Raw genomic sequence first — 14842 nt, 5'->3', positions numbered from 1 at the left:
CCACAATCAAGGAATACATCAACAAACACATTTTTTGACTCTAGCGCCACCATAGCTGGAAGGAGAAAACGGGAACTGCAGGGAGCTTGCATACCTGTCTGCTCCACCACCCCATTCATACTACCAAGTGTGAGGGAAGTTTTTTTTTTCTTTTTCTCTTCCACCTGTGGTTTAACATAAGGACAAGAAAAAATAAAATGACCCCTCTTTCCACAGTAGTAACATAGATTGTGCACTTTCCTAAAGTCTCTACTATCAGAATGGCAAGATATCTGACCTAACTGCATGGGTTCCTCCCCTACCCCAGAGTTATAAGTAATATCACCCTGGGCAGCAGGTGAGACAAAACCACACGCAGGAGGGATCCCTTGCACGGAGGGATCCTTACACCTCTCTCTGATACGTCTATCCAACCGTATAGCCAAAGACATAGCATTCTCCAGAGTATCCGGGTACTCATGAAAAGCCAGGGCATCTTTCAACCTTTCAGACAACCCCAGATAAAACTGACTACGTAACGCGGGGTCGTTCCACCCCGACTCAGTAGCCTATCTCCTAAACTCTATACAGTAAACCTCTGCAGTACGTTTACCCTGTAGTAAGTTACGCAATATCGATTCTGCCATCGAGACCCGATCCGGATCATCGTAAATCAACAGATCTCACAAACGGAATTCAAAACGCCAGTGTGAAAGAAGCCTTAGGTATTGCCAGGTCCGTAAGAATCTGCTCTATAAAAATACCCCATGACCTAACCCCTCAAATGAACACAGTCAAAAAAATAAAATAAAAACTCTGCCAAAACAGCTATTTTTGGACAAATTTTCCATTTTTTCCAGTAGCAAAATAAGGGTTAACAGCCAAACAAAACTCAATATTTATTGCCCCATATGTGGTCGTAAACTGCTGTATGACCAAACGGCAGGGCACAGAAGGAAAGGAACGCCATATTGTTTCGGGAAGGCAGATGGGGTCACTTTTATGGAGTTTCTACTCTAGGGGTGCATCAGGGGTGCTTCAAATGGGACATCGTGTAAATAAACCAGTCCAGCAAAATCTGCCTTCCAAAAACCATATGGTGTTCCTTTCCTTCTGTGCCCTGCCGTGTGCCCGTACAGTAGTTTACGACCACATATGGGGTGTTTCTATAAACTACAGGATCAGGGCAATAAATATTAAGTTTTGTTTGGCTGTTAACCCTTGCTTTGTTACTTGAAAAAATGGATTAAAATGGAAAATTTGCCAAAAAATAGAAATTCTGAAATTTCATCTTCATTTGCCTATAACTCTTGTGGAACACCTAAAGGGTTAACAAAGTTTGTAAAATCGGTTTTGAATACCTTGAGGGGTGTAGTTTCTAAAATGGGGTAATTTTGGGGTGGTTTCTATTATGTAAGCCTCAAAAAGTGACTTCAGACCTGAACTGGTCCTTAAAAAGTGGATTTTGGAAAATTTCTGAAACATTTCAAGATTTGCTTCTAAACATCTAAGCCTTGTAACATCCCCAAAAAATAAAATGGCATTCCCAAAATGATCCAAACATGAAGTAGACATATGGGGAATGTAAATTAATAACTATTTTTGGAGGTATTACTATGTATTATAGAAGTAGAGAAATTGAAACTTGGAAATTTGCTAATGTTTCTAAATTTTGGGTAAATTTGGCATTTTTTTTATAAATAAAAAGATTTTTTTTTTTACTCCATTTTACTAGTGTCACGAAGTACAATATGTGACGAAAAAACTATCTCAGAATGACCTGGATAAGTAAAAGCGCTTTAAAATTATTCACACACTGGTCAGATTTGAAAAAAATGGCCTGGTCCTTAAGGTGCAAATGAGCCCAACATGTTCAGATAATTGTGAAGATCTTCGCTAACAAGTGTTTAAAAATGCTCATTAGCTATGATTTGGCAGTGTAATACTGCCACCGATTTGTTCATTGGGTAATTGGAATGTTTAAGCAGGCTTAAAAATCCTTATTTGCCAACAGGTTGTGCCGAGTAAACACAATCTGCTGCCGTGGTTCAGTATGGGGACGAGAGATGGAATAAGCGATAGCTCCTCCCTGTACTAACGAGTAGGCGATGGTGGGGGAAGAGCACTCCCTTCCCAACAATCTGCAGGTGTAATATAAGCTCTTGTGGCTGTAGGAGTTGGACCGATCCACTGTGGGTGCATGAACCATCCCTCATGCCACAACCAAGGTGCAATAGACTGTTAACTGTTACAGTATGTAGCTTTTCCATTGACTATAGGTTTATAGCTCTCTGAAATCAACAGGTGTTTTCTCTTTGTAGCGACTTACAAACCTTTATGGTACCTTTTGCAATGACAAGAATTATCTCTTAACAACTGTAGTGCCTCTTCTTTTAAGCCAAGTTGCTGTTTCTGCCAGCCTGTGTTTGTAAAAACAATATATGCAACACACCATATAGCAGTTTTTTGTACAGTATATATTGGGAAAAGCGGTAAGCTCAACAATTCAGTGTTCACAATGTATTGTTGTGGAAAACTTTATCTTTAGTGTAAACCAATTCCCAGCCTAAAATTTTGATGAATAACCATCACAGAGTATGCTCACATATGTAATATATTTTACAAAAATGAAAATCAGCTATTTTTTCTTAAAAAACATTTTCACAATATTAGAAACAATGAAAAGACATGGATCTTAAAATCAATGTTGCCAAATGGAATATACATCTAACAAATCATGCAACCTTCTATGTAACCTAATTACCAATATACCACTTAAAAATAAGAACAGGAGAATTAGAACAGTTCACTGAAACAATGTGACAAAGCCTCAGATAAAATGACCAGGATGACCAAGCACCTCAACATGTGTTTTGCTACAGCTTCCTCAGGAGACATAAAGGAAAGGAGGAAGACAGCGGGATATAGGATACCATTAACCAATAAGCTGATTTGAAATCTACCATGTGTTATCAACCTCATTACTGTTATCAAAAGCAATGTGTTTGTGGGCAGTATCTCTATCCAGCCTGTCTCATACTGCAATCAAAAACTCTGGTTTGCCAATTGAGGTGGTGTATGCACAAGATGATCACCATGAAGACTCATCCCACCTAGTGATCACTTCATGCACCCACCCTCCTAAAGCACAAAGTAGCCAAAGCTCATGGGGAGAACTAGACTGAGCAAGCACATCTATTAGTAATTTAATAGAGAGATGTTTCACTAGCTGCCATCTCCTCTGTAGCTCAGTGGAAAACAGTACCAGGGTAGTAAACAATGAAGGAAAGATATTGTGCTGTTTGAGTGGTCAAGGGCAATAGTTGCCACTAATGACTCCAGCAGCATGATATTCATCCTTCATTGTTTACTACCCTGGTACTATTAGCCTGTTCATATAGCACTATTTATTTTCAGAGGCTAAACCATCAAAGCCCCATGGCCTACAAAATCTGTAGTTCATTACATGATCGCTCTCTAGCTTCAAAGCACTTCATCTCAACTTATGATCAAAAAACTTTTTACAATCTATCTGTGCTTCAATATGTGTAGGAAGTATCATGCTGCCATATGTTCCCTTATATAGCATGTTATATGACACTTGTGGTTCAGTATTAGTATTATCAATTAGGGCCATTTCACACAGATTTTCTTGGCACTGATTTTGAAGCGTTTTTGCATTTCCAAAAATGCCTCAAAACAGACTCCCATTCATTTCAATAGGAAGCAGCACTTGCTTCTTTTTTTACGTGTAAAACAGAACCTCACCAATAAAATGTGCACGACAAAAATAGTATGAAAATATATAAATCCTTCATTGATACATACATAGACAATGGCGGGTAAAATACACAGGACAAAAATGGGACCCAATACCTAAAAAACAATAAATAGAAACGGCTATCCTTAAACTGAATGCTTAAACCGATGACTAAACCACTATATATACGACGACGTCACAAAGAATTGGGTATATCAAATGTCAATAGCATAATATGTTTAAAGTGCTAAGTGCAACACCACTATATGGAGACAAGAGGATGAAAGCAAGTAATGAAATATACTAACCAGGCAGAATCCCAAAAACCCCGATGCACGTTTCGCGTTAGCTTCCTCAGGGTATATGGAGACATAGTGACAAACAGGGCTTTTTATATAGATGTTGATAAACCAGATTAAAAACACTTGAGGTTTACCTGATAATGTGTGGCTACAAATGAGGATGTGAGTGGCGTGCATTCCAGGTTGAAAGAAAAAGAAAGTGAGGTGAGTGGTAAGCAGGAAAGATAACAAAAATCATGTGCCGATAAACCGGAAGTGCCATGCGTTCCACTGTGGAACGCAACAGAGCTGCCGTGACCGGAAGTGACACCTTTAGCGATCAAAGAAAGATGTAACCCTTCACAATCCACCGTGAAGGGTACAGTGGAGATCAAGGTGCAATACAGTATTAATAATATGATATAATTATCACCAAGGCTACAAATATGTAAATATGCTCATATATCGTGATCAACAGTACAGTCGTGGCCAAAAGTTTTGAGAATTACATAAATATTGGATATTGGAAAAGTTGCTGCTTAAGTTTTTATAATAGCAATTTGCATATACTCCAGAATGTTATGAAGAGTGATCAGATGAATTGCATAGTCCTTCTTTGCCATGAAAATGAACTTAATCCCAAAAAAAACTTTCCACTGCATTTCATTGCTGTCATTAAAGGACCTGCTGAGATCATTTCAGTAATCGTCTTGTTAACTCAGGTGAGAATGTTGATGAGCACAAGGCTGGAGATCATTATATCAGGCTGATTGGGTTAAAATGGCAGACTTGACATGTTAAAAGGAGGTTGATGCTTGAAATCATTGTTCTTCCATTGTTAACCATGGTGACCTGCAAAGAAACGCGTGCAGCCATCATAGTGTTGCATAAAAATGGCTTCACAGGCAAGGATATTGTGGCTACTAAGATTGCACCTCAATCAACAATTTATAGGATCATCAAAAACTTCAAGGAAAGAGGTTAAATTCTTGTTAAGAAGGCTTCAGGGCGTCCAAGAAAGTCAAGCAAGCGCCAGGATCGTCTCCTAAAGAGGATTCAGCTGCGGGATCGGAGTGCCACCAGTGCAGAGCTTGCTCAGGAATGGCAGCAGGCAGGTGTGAGCGCATCTGCACGCACAGTGAGGCGAAGACTTTTGGAAGATGGCCTGGTGTCAAGAAGGGCAGCAAAGAAGACACTTCTCTCCAAAAAAAAACATCAGGGACAGATTGATCTTCTGCAGAAAGTTTGGTGAATGGATTGCTGAGGACTGGGGCAAAGTCATATTCTCCGATGAAGCCTCTTTCCGATTGTTTGGGGCATCTGGAAAAAGGCTTGTCCGGAGAAGAAAAGGTGAGCGCTACCATCAGTCCTGTGTCATGCCAACAGTAAAGCATCCTGAGACCATTCATGTGTGGGGTTGCTTCTCATCCAAGGGAGTGGGCTCACTCACAATTTTCTCAAAAACACAGCCATGAATAAAGAATGGTACCAAAACACCCTCCAACAGCAACTTCTTCCAACAATCCAACAACAGTTTGGTGAAGAACAATGCATTTTCCAGCACGATGGAGCACCGTGCCAAGAGGCAAAAGTGATAACTAAGTGGCTCGGGGACCAAAACGTTGACATTTTGGGTCCATGGCCTGGAAACTCCCCAGATCTTAATCCCATTGAGAACTTGTGGTCAATCCTCAAGAGGCGGGTGGACAAACAAAAACCCACTAATTCTGACAAACTCCAAGAAGTGATTATGAAAGAATGGGTTGCTATCAGTCAGGAATTGGCCCAGAAGTTGATTGAGAGCATGCCCAGTCGAATTGCAGAGGTACTGAAAAAGAAGGGCCAACACTGCAAATACTGACTCTTTGCATAAATGTCATATAATTGTCGATAAAAGCCTTTGAAACGCATGAAGTGCGTGTAATTATATTTCACTACATCACAGAAACAACTGAAACAAAGATCTAAAAGCAGTTTAGCAGCATACTTTGTGAAAACTAATATTTGTCATTCTCAAAACTTTTGGCCACGACTGTAAATGAACACACACATATGAAAAAACCCAACATGTGAATACATAAAAAATAAATATAGTCAAACAAAATACAGTGTACGGCATATTTGATCAAAAGTCAAATGCATATAGCAGCATAATTTCATAAACATACTAATGTTCTATATAGTCATGAACTTCATAAAAAAACCACATAAAGTTCAGGTAGGATATTCAACGTGATTAATAAAAGTGCAAGTGCATATAGCAGCATAGGTTAATGATAAACGCACTGATGTGTAAGTTGTATTTCATTGTAGATCAGCGTTTAAAATTCTTTAAAAGTGAACAATGTCCAATGTGGAAGGTGAGTACAGAACATTCATTTGCATCTTAAATTTTGCGTTACATCACAACTTCTTTATGTTCAAGGGATCCTTCTACCTACAGCTCCAGGGGACCGCAATGGGGGAGTCTTGTGCGCCCTTATACGCTAACCTCTTCCTGGGGCTGTGGGAGAGTGGGATCTTCTTGACAGAACCTGTCAATCAGATTGAGAAGGTACATTTGTGGAGTCGGTATATTGATTATATACTTATGATATGGCAGGGTACCTTAGAACAGTGTTTCCCAACCAATGTGCCTCCAGCTGTTGCAAAACTACAACTCCCAGCATGCCCGCACAGCCAAAGGCTGTCCGGGCATGCTGGGAGTTGTAGTTTTGCAACAGTTGGAGGCACATTGGTTGGGAAACACTGCCTTAGAAGATCTACAATCCTTCATGGCATCCTTGCCATTTGAATATTCACCTTACATATAAGGTTAGACAAAACAACATGGATTTCTTGGATGTCCTATTACAAGTAGATGGTGATGGATATATATATATATATATATATATATATACACTCACCTAAAGAATTATTAGGAACACCTGTTCTATTTCTCATTAATGCAATTATCTAGTCAACCAATCACATGGCAGTTGCTTCAATGCATTTAGGGGTGTGCTCCTGGTCAAGACAATCTCCTGAACTCCAAACTGAATGTCAGAATGGGAAAGAAAGGTGATTTAAGCAATTTTGAGCGTGGCATGGTTATTGGTGCCAGACGGGCCGGTCTGAGTATTTCACAATCTGCTCAGTTACTGGGATTTTCACGCACAACCATTTCTAGGGTTTACAAAGAATGGTGTGAAAAGGGAAAAACATCCAGTATGCGGCAGTCCTGTGGGCGAAAATGCCTTGTGGATGCTAGAGGTCAGAGGAGAATGGACCGACTGATTCAAGCTGATAGAAGAGCAACGTTGACTGAAATAACCACTCGTTACAACCGAGGTATGCAGCAAAGCATTTGTGAAGCCACAACACTCACAACCTTGAGGCGGGCGGATGGGCTACAACAGCAGAAGACCCCACCGGGTACCACTCATCTCCACTACAAATATGAAAAAGAGGCTACAATTTGCACGAGCTCACCAAAATTGGACTATTGAAGACTGGAAAAATGTTGCCTGGTCTGATGAGTCTCGATTTCTGTTGAGACATTCAAATGGTAGAGTCCGAATTTGGCGTAAACAGAATGAGAACATGTATCCATCATGCCTTGTTACCACTGTGCAGGCTGGTGGTGGTGGTGTAATGGTGTGGGGGATTTTTCTGGGCACACTTTAGGCCCCTTAGTGCCAATTGGGCATCGTTTAAATGCCACGGGCTACCTGAGCATTGTTTCTGACCATATCCATCCCTTCATGACCACCATGTACCCATCCTCTGATGGCTACTTCCAGCAGGATATAATGCACCATGTCACAAAGCTCGAATCATTTCAAATTGGTTTCTTGAACATGTTAATGAGTTCACTGTACTAAAATGGCCCCCACAGTCACCAGATCTCAACCCAATAGAGCATCTTTGGGATGTGGTGGAACGGGAGCTTCGTGCCCTGTATGTGCATCCCTCAAATCTCCATCAACTGCAAGATGCTATCCTATCAATATGAGCCAACATTTCTAAAGAATGCTATCAGCACCTTGTTGAATCAATGCCACGTAGAATTAAGGCAGTTCTGAAGGCAAAAGGGGGTCCAACACCGTATTAGTATGGTGTTCTTAATAATTCTTTAGGTGAGTGTATATATATACGGATCTTTTTCGTAAACCAACTTCTGTCAATAGCCTTCTTCATGCCAAATCAGCACATCCGAAAAAACTGGTGAACAGCATACCTATGGGGCTGTCCTATGGCTGAAAAGAATTTGTTCTCGAGATAGCGAGTTCGAAGCATGAGCCAAAGAATTATATGAGATATTTCAAGAAAGAGGGTACAGTGAATCCTCACTAAGAAGAGGATACCAACGGGCAAAACATTCCAAGAGAGACACTCTTTTACATAATCGACCCTCATTGCAGGACTCAAAATGTGATAAGGTACAATTTATTACATCATATAATTCTGGCTATATGGAAGTATCATCTATTCTTAGCAAATATTGGAATGTCTTACTTATGGATCACACTGTGAAGAAATATTTACCTATGTATCCATCAATAACCTACCGACGGGAGAAAAATCTTCGTGATGTACTGGTTCATAGTCACCACCAGGATGTCAATTCCAGCAGATTATTTGGTTCAAAAGGCCCCAAACGGGGATGCCGCCATTGTGTAGCATGCCCTAACATTTTGTCCACTACAGGTTTTAGGGACGCCTCAGGCCACAAAGAATATCAAATTACACATACCATTACATGCAATACAGTTGGTGTAATTTATGTCGCCAGTTGTCCTTGTCAACTCATGTACGTAGACCTAACATCACGGGAGCTGAAGCGACGTACCAGAGAGCATGTTTTGGGTATACAGGCGGCGAGGGATGAAGATGATATTGCTAGTCTCAAGACCATTCCCCGATATTTCAAGACACACCATTCATGTGATGGTTCGCTTTTAAAGGTAAGGGGGATTGATAGGATTTTTGTGGGCAATAGGGGAGGCAACTGGAAGCATCTATTAGCACAACGAGACGTCAAGTGGATTTTTGAGCTGAATACTGTGGTTCCACATGGTCTTAATGAGAGTCTGAGTTTTTCCCCCTTCTTGTAAACAATTTTAGAATGTATTGGTATAGGGTACACATTTGTCGTGTGCTTTGGTGTATTATTTAGACTTGCAGTTCTTCTCTACCATTAGGGGTTTACTGATGGTTTGGGTAGTAGTATACCCAATTTTAGTCACACAGGATGTCTTTTAGTGTCGGTCTTTTCTAATATGCTGTAGTCATTTTATTCATTTTTCTGTTTCTTTTAGAATTTTGAATCGCCCAGTATGTTATCTACAATGAAATACAACTTACACATCAGTGCGTTTATCATTAACCTATGCTGCTATATGCACTTGCACTTTTATTAATCACGTTGAATATCCTACATGAACTTTATGTGTATTTTTTATGAAGTTCATGACTATATAGAACATTAGTATGTTTAATAAATTATGCTGCTATATGCACTTGCACTTTTGATCAATTATGCCGTACACTGTATTTTGTTTGACTATATTTTTGTATGTATGCACATGTTGCGTTTTTTGATATGTGTGTGTTCATTTACTGTTGATCACGATATATGAGCATATTTACATATTTGTAGCCTTGGTGATAAGTATATTATATCATATTATTAATACTGTATTGCACCTTGATCTCCACTGTACCCTTCAGGGTGGATTGTGAAGGGTTACATCTTTCTTCGATCGCTAAAGGCGTCACTTCTGGTCACGGCAGCTCTGTTGCGTTCCACAGTGGAACGCATGGCACTTCCGGTTTATCGGCACATGATTTTTGTTATCTTTCCTGCTTACCACTCACCTAACTTTCTTTTTCTTTCATTTAATTCAGCGTAGGGTCTACTCTTGGTATGTAATCATAGATATCTGGTGTATAGCGTGTACATGGGCGGTTTTACTTGAACAGGAAGTGACGACGTGCGTTCCAACCTGGAACGCACGCCACTCACATCCTCATGTGTGGCCACACATCATCAGGTACACCTCAAGTGTTTTTAATCTGGTTTATCAACATCTATATAAAAAGCCCTGTTTGTCACTATGTCTCCATATTTCCTGAGGAAGCAAACGCGAAATGAGCGTCAGGGTTTTTGGGATTCTGCCTGGTTAGTATATTTCATTACTTGCTTTCATCCTCTTGCCTCCATATTGTGGTGTTGCACTTAGCACTTTAAACATATTATGCTGTTGACATTTGATATACCCAATTTTTTGTGACGTCATCGTATAGATAGTGGTTTAGTCATCTGTTTAAGCATTCAGTTTGAGGATAGCAGTTTCTATTTATTGTTTTTTAGGTATTGGGTCCCATTTTTGCCCTGTGTATTTTACCCGCCATTGTCTATATCAATAAAGGATTTATATATTTTCATACTATTTTTGTCGTGCACATTTTATTGGTGAGGTTTATAGAATAGTATTGTGCATGGCACCTTAGCATCATATAGCTATATCAATAGGTGTAGTATGTGTAAAACAGAAACAGCATGTCCTATCTTTGGGCAGAATCAGCGCTGAATATCCCATTGAAATGAATAGGAAGCAGAAAAAAACAGCTGCATGAAAGTCCATGCGTATTTTTGTGCAGTTTCCCGCACGTTTTTTGGCACAGATCTGCTTCAAATACCTCAAGTGGAATATTCAGCTTTGTATTGAAGTGAACAGCCAATGGTCAAAAAAAACACAGATGAAAAAAAAAAAGCATGAAGAATGTAGAAATTTTTTTTTAAGCTTATTTTTCTAAATCAGTTGTGTGAACAGGCCCTTAACCGCTTCCTGACCGCCTAACGCACGGATGCGTCCTGGCGGCGGTCGATTCATTAATCCTGGACGCATCCGTGCGTCATCTCGCGAGACGCGAGATTTCGGTCTGAGCCGGCCCGTGCATGCGCATTGCGAGCCGGCAAAAGTTAAAGAACAGTTTTGTCACCAGCCTGCCAGCCAATGATCGTTGCTGGCAGGCTGGCGATTTTCAAAAAACCGAATCAGAAGCCATATAACACCTTATATTTATAAATAAGCAGCAGAGGAGCACACATCACAGTGAGTAGCCACCAAACACTACACTTAGCCCCAGATCACCCCAATTAACCCTTGATCGCCCCTGTCAATCACCTAGTGAAAGGGAAAAAAGTGATCAGTGTATTCAGATGACTTAAAGGTAGGCAGACAATGTCATAGAGCAGCAGGAAATGCTAGCAGAATGCTTGGGTGTATAGGGAGAGGCATTACTAATAGAAAGAGGGAGGTGCTCATGCCGCTCTACAGAGCACTAGTGAGACCTCATTTGGAGTATTGTGCTCAGTACTGGTGACCATATCTCCAGAAGGATATTGATACTTTGGAGAGAGTTCAGAGAAGAGCTACTAAACTGGTACATGGATTGCAGGATAAAACTTACCAGGAAAGATTAAAGGACCTTAACATGTATAGCTTGGAAGAAATACGAGACAGAGGGGATATGATAGAAACTTTTAAATACATAAAGGGAATCAACAAGGTAAAAGAGGAGAGAATATTTAAAAGAAGAAAAACTGCTACAAGAGGACATAGTTTTAAATTAGAGGGGCAAAGGTTTAAAAGTAATATCAGAGGTATTACTTTACTGAGAGAGTAGTGGATGCATGGAATAGCCTACCTGCAGAAGTGGTAGCTGCAAATACAGTTAAGGAGTTTAAGCATGCATGGGATAGGCATAAGGCCATCCTTCATATAAGATAGGGCCAGGGGCTATCCATAGTACTCAGTATATTGGGCAGACTAGATGGGCCAAATGGTTATTATCTGCCGACACATTCTATGTTTCTATGGTTTGCCTGGGCGAACGGAGTCACACAGGGGAGGAACTGCTCCTTGTCCTACATCAAGAAATCGAATCCTGCTTTCTCCACGACAAGTAAAAATTGGAACCATGGTGACCGACAACGGGAAGAACATTTCGTCGGTGCTGCATCAAGGAGGGCTGAGCCATGCACCCTGCATGGCACATGTGTTCTTTCTGGTTGTCAAGCCAGGGGCTATCCATAGTACTCAGTATATTGGGCAGACTAGATGGGCCAAATGGTTCTTATCTGCCGACACATTCTATGTTTCTATGTAAACTGTCACTTTTTTTCCCCACTGGTATTGACTGATAGTTTTAGGCCCCTTGGTTAGGTAGTTAGCGATCGTTTAGCGCCCAGCCCACCGCAGTCACTGATTCGCTGATTAGCGTATCGCTAATCAGCTTTTGTACTTTTATAGTATCTGTAAGTGATCAAAACTGATCACAGTCAGATCTATAATAGTATTAGTGTCACCTTAGTTCCCCTCCACCCAAAACGCAGTGTTTGCCCGATCAGGCCTGATCGGTCACCCACACGTGCATTCACCCACGCCCGCCCCGCCGCAGTGACAAAATTATTTATTTTTTTGATCACTGCACAATCACTTTACAAGCGTTGCGGCGAAAAAAAAAAATCAGTTTTGATATTTTTTATCAATCGCAGCGGCCTCCGGTACTTCGCTAGCCTCCCATTTGTAAGACAGCCTTGCTTTTTTTCTTGGGTAGTCTCAGGGAATACCCCCTAAATTTAGTAGTCCAAATGTCAAACAGGGGATATTCTTCTGAAGAGGCCTACAGGCTTCTGACCCAGTCGGATGAGGAATGGGAACCCTCATCTGACGAATCCAGCAGGTCAGAATATGAACTTGTAGAAAGCAGTGGCAGTCTGACCCAAAGTTCGGACGAGGAGGTTGAGGTCCCTGATAGCACCAGGCGTACCTGGCCCCGTGTTGCTAGACCACAGGTTGCGCAGGATCCGCTTCAAGGGCAGCAGAGTGGGGCTGGCGCTGTTGGATTACGTGGTGAGGCATACACCAGCAGCGCAGCCCATCCTGGACCTAGTACCAGCACTGCCGTACAACATGGTGAAGTGGCGAGCACCAGAAGGGCAGTTGAAGCTGGTACATAGAATGTGTCGGCAGATAAGAACCATTTGGCCCATCTAGTCTGCCCAATATATCTGAATCCTATGAATAGTCCCTGGCCCTATCTTATATGAAGGATAGCCTTATGCCTATCCCATGCATGCTTAAACTCCTTCACTGTATTTGCAGCTACCACTTCTGCAGGAAGGCTATTCCATGCATCCACTACTCTCTCAGTAAAGTAATACTTCCTTATATTACTTTTAAACCTTTGCCCCTCTAATTTAAAACTGTGTCCTCTTGTGGTAGTTTTTCTTCTTTTAAATATGCTCTCCTCCTTTACCGAGTTGATTCCCTTTATGTATTTAAAAGTTTCTATCATATCCCCTCTGTCTCTTCTTTCTTCCACGCTATACATATTAAGGTCCTTTAACCTTTCCTGGTAAGTTTTATCCTTCAATCCATGTACTAGTTTAGTAGCTCTTCTCTGAACTCTCTCTAGAGTATCTATATCCTTCTGGAGATATGGCCTCCAGTACTGCGCACAATACTCCAAGTGAGGTCTCACCAGTGTTCTGTACAGCGGCATAAGCACTTCACTCTTTCTACTGCTTATACCTCTCCCTATACATCCAAGCTTTCTCCTGGCATTTCGTGCTGCTCTATTACATTGTCTTCCCACCTTTAAGTCTTCTGAAATAATTACTCCTAAATCCCTTTCCTCAGATACTGAGGTCAGTACTGTGTCAAATATTCTATATTCTGCCTTTGGGTTTTTACGCCCCAGGTGCATTATCTTGCACTTATCCACATTAAATTTCAGTTGCCAGAGTTCTGACCATTCTTCTAGTTTGACTAAATCCTTTTCCATTTGGCGTTTCCCTCCAGGAACATCAACCCTGTTACATATCTTTGTCATCAGCAAAAAGACAAACCTTACCATCGAGGCCTTTTGCAATATCACTTATGAAGATATTAAACAAAATTGGTCCCAGTACAGATCCCTGTGGAACCCCACTGGTAACATGACCTTGTTTTGAATGTTCTCCATTGACTACAACCCTCTGTTGTCTGTCACTCAGCCACTGCCTAATCCACTCAACAATATGGGAGTCCATGCTCAATGACTGCAGTTTATTGATAAGTCTTCTATGTGGGACAGTGTCAAAAGCCTTACTAAAATCTTGATATGCGATGTCTACTGCACCTCCACCGTCTATTATTTTAGTCACCCAGTCAAAAAAATCTATAAGATTTGTTTGACATGATCTCCCTGAAGTAAACCCATGTTGTTTTTCATCTTGCAATCCATGGTATTTTAGATGTTCCACAATCCTATCTTTTAATAGGGTTTCCATTAATTTGCCTACTATTGATGTCAGACTCACTGGTCTATAGTTGCTCGATTCCTCCCTACTACCTTTCTTGTGAATGGGCACGACATTTGCCAATTTCCAATCTTCCGGGACGACTCCTGTTACTAATGATTGGTTAAATAAATCTGTTAACGGTTTTGCCAGCTCACCACTAAGCTCTTTTAATAATTTTGGGTGTATCTCATCAGGCCCCTGTGACTTATTTACAGTGGTACGGTGGCATGTGCAATAGTTAGCCCGTCTCAGCCACTGCACAGACAGGCCCGTAGAGCCCCTGAGGTGCTGGCAAACCCTGATTGGCAGTCACCAACTTCAGCCGCACCTGTAGTTCCCCCTTTCACCACCCAGTCTGGAGTTCGGGTTGAGACAGCTCAGATCGGTTCGGCACTGGGATTTTTTGAGCTGTTCTTGACTGCGGAGCTCTTGGACTTAGTCGTGGAAGAAACAAATCGGTATGCCACTCAATTTATAGCCGCCAAC

Source organism: Bufo bufo, chromosome 4, assembly GCF_905171765.1.
Source record: "Bufo bufo chromosome 4, aBufBuf1.1, whole genome shotgun sequence".
Lineage (NCBI taxonomy): Eukaryota > Metazoa > Chordata > Amphibia > Anura > Bufonidae > Bufo > Bufo bufo.
The sequence above is the reverse complement of the archived record's forward strand: the minus strand, read 5'-3'. Positions refer to the sequence as shown.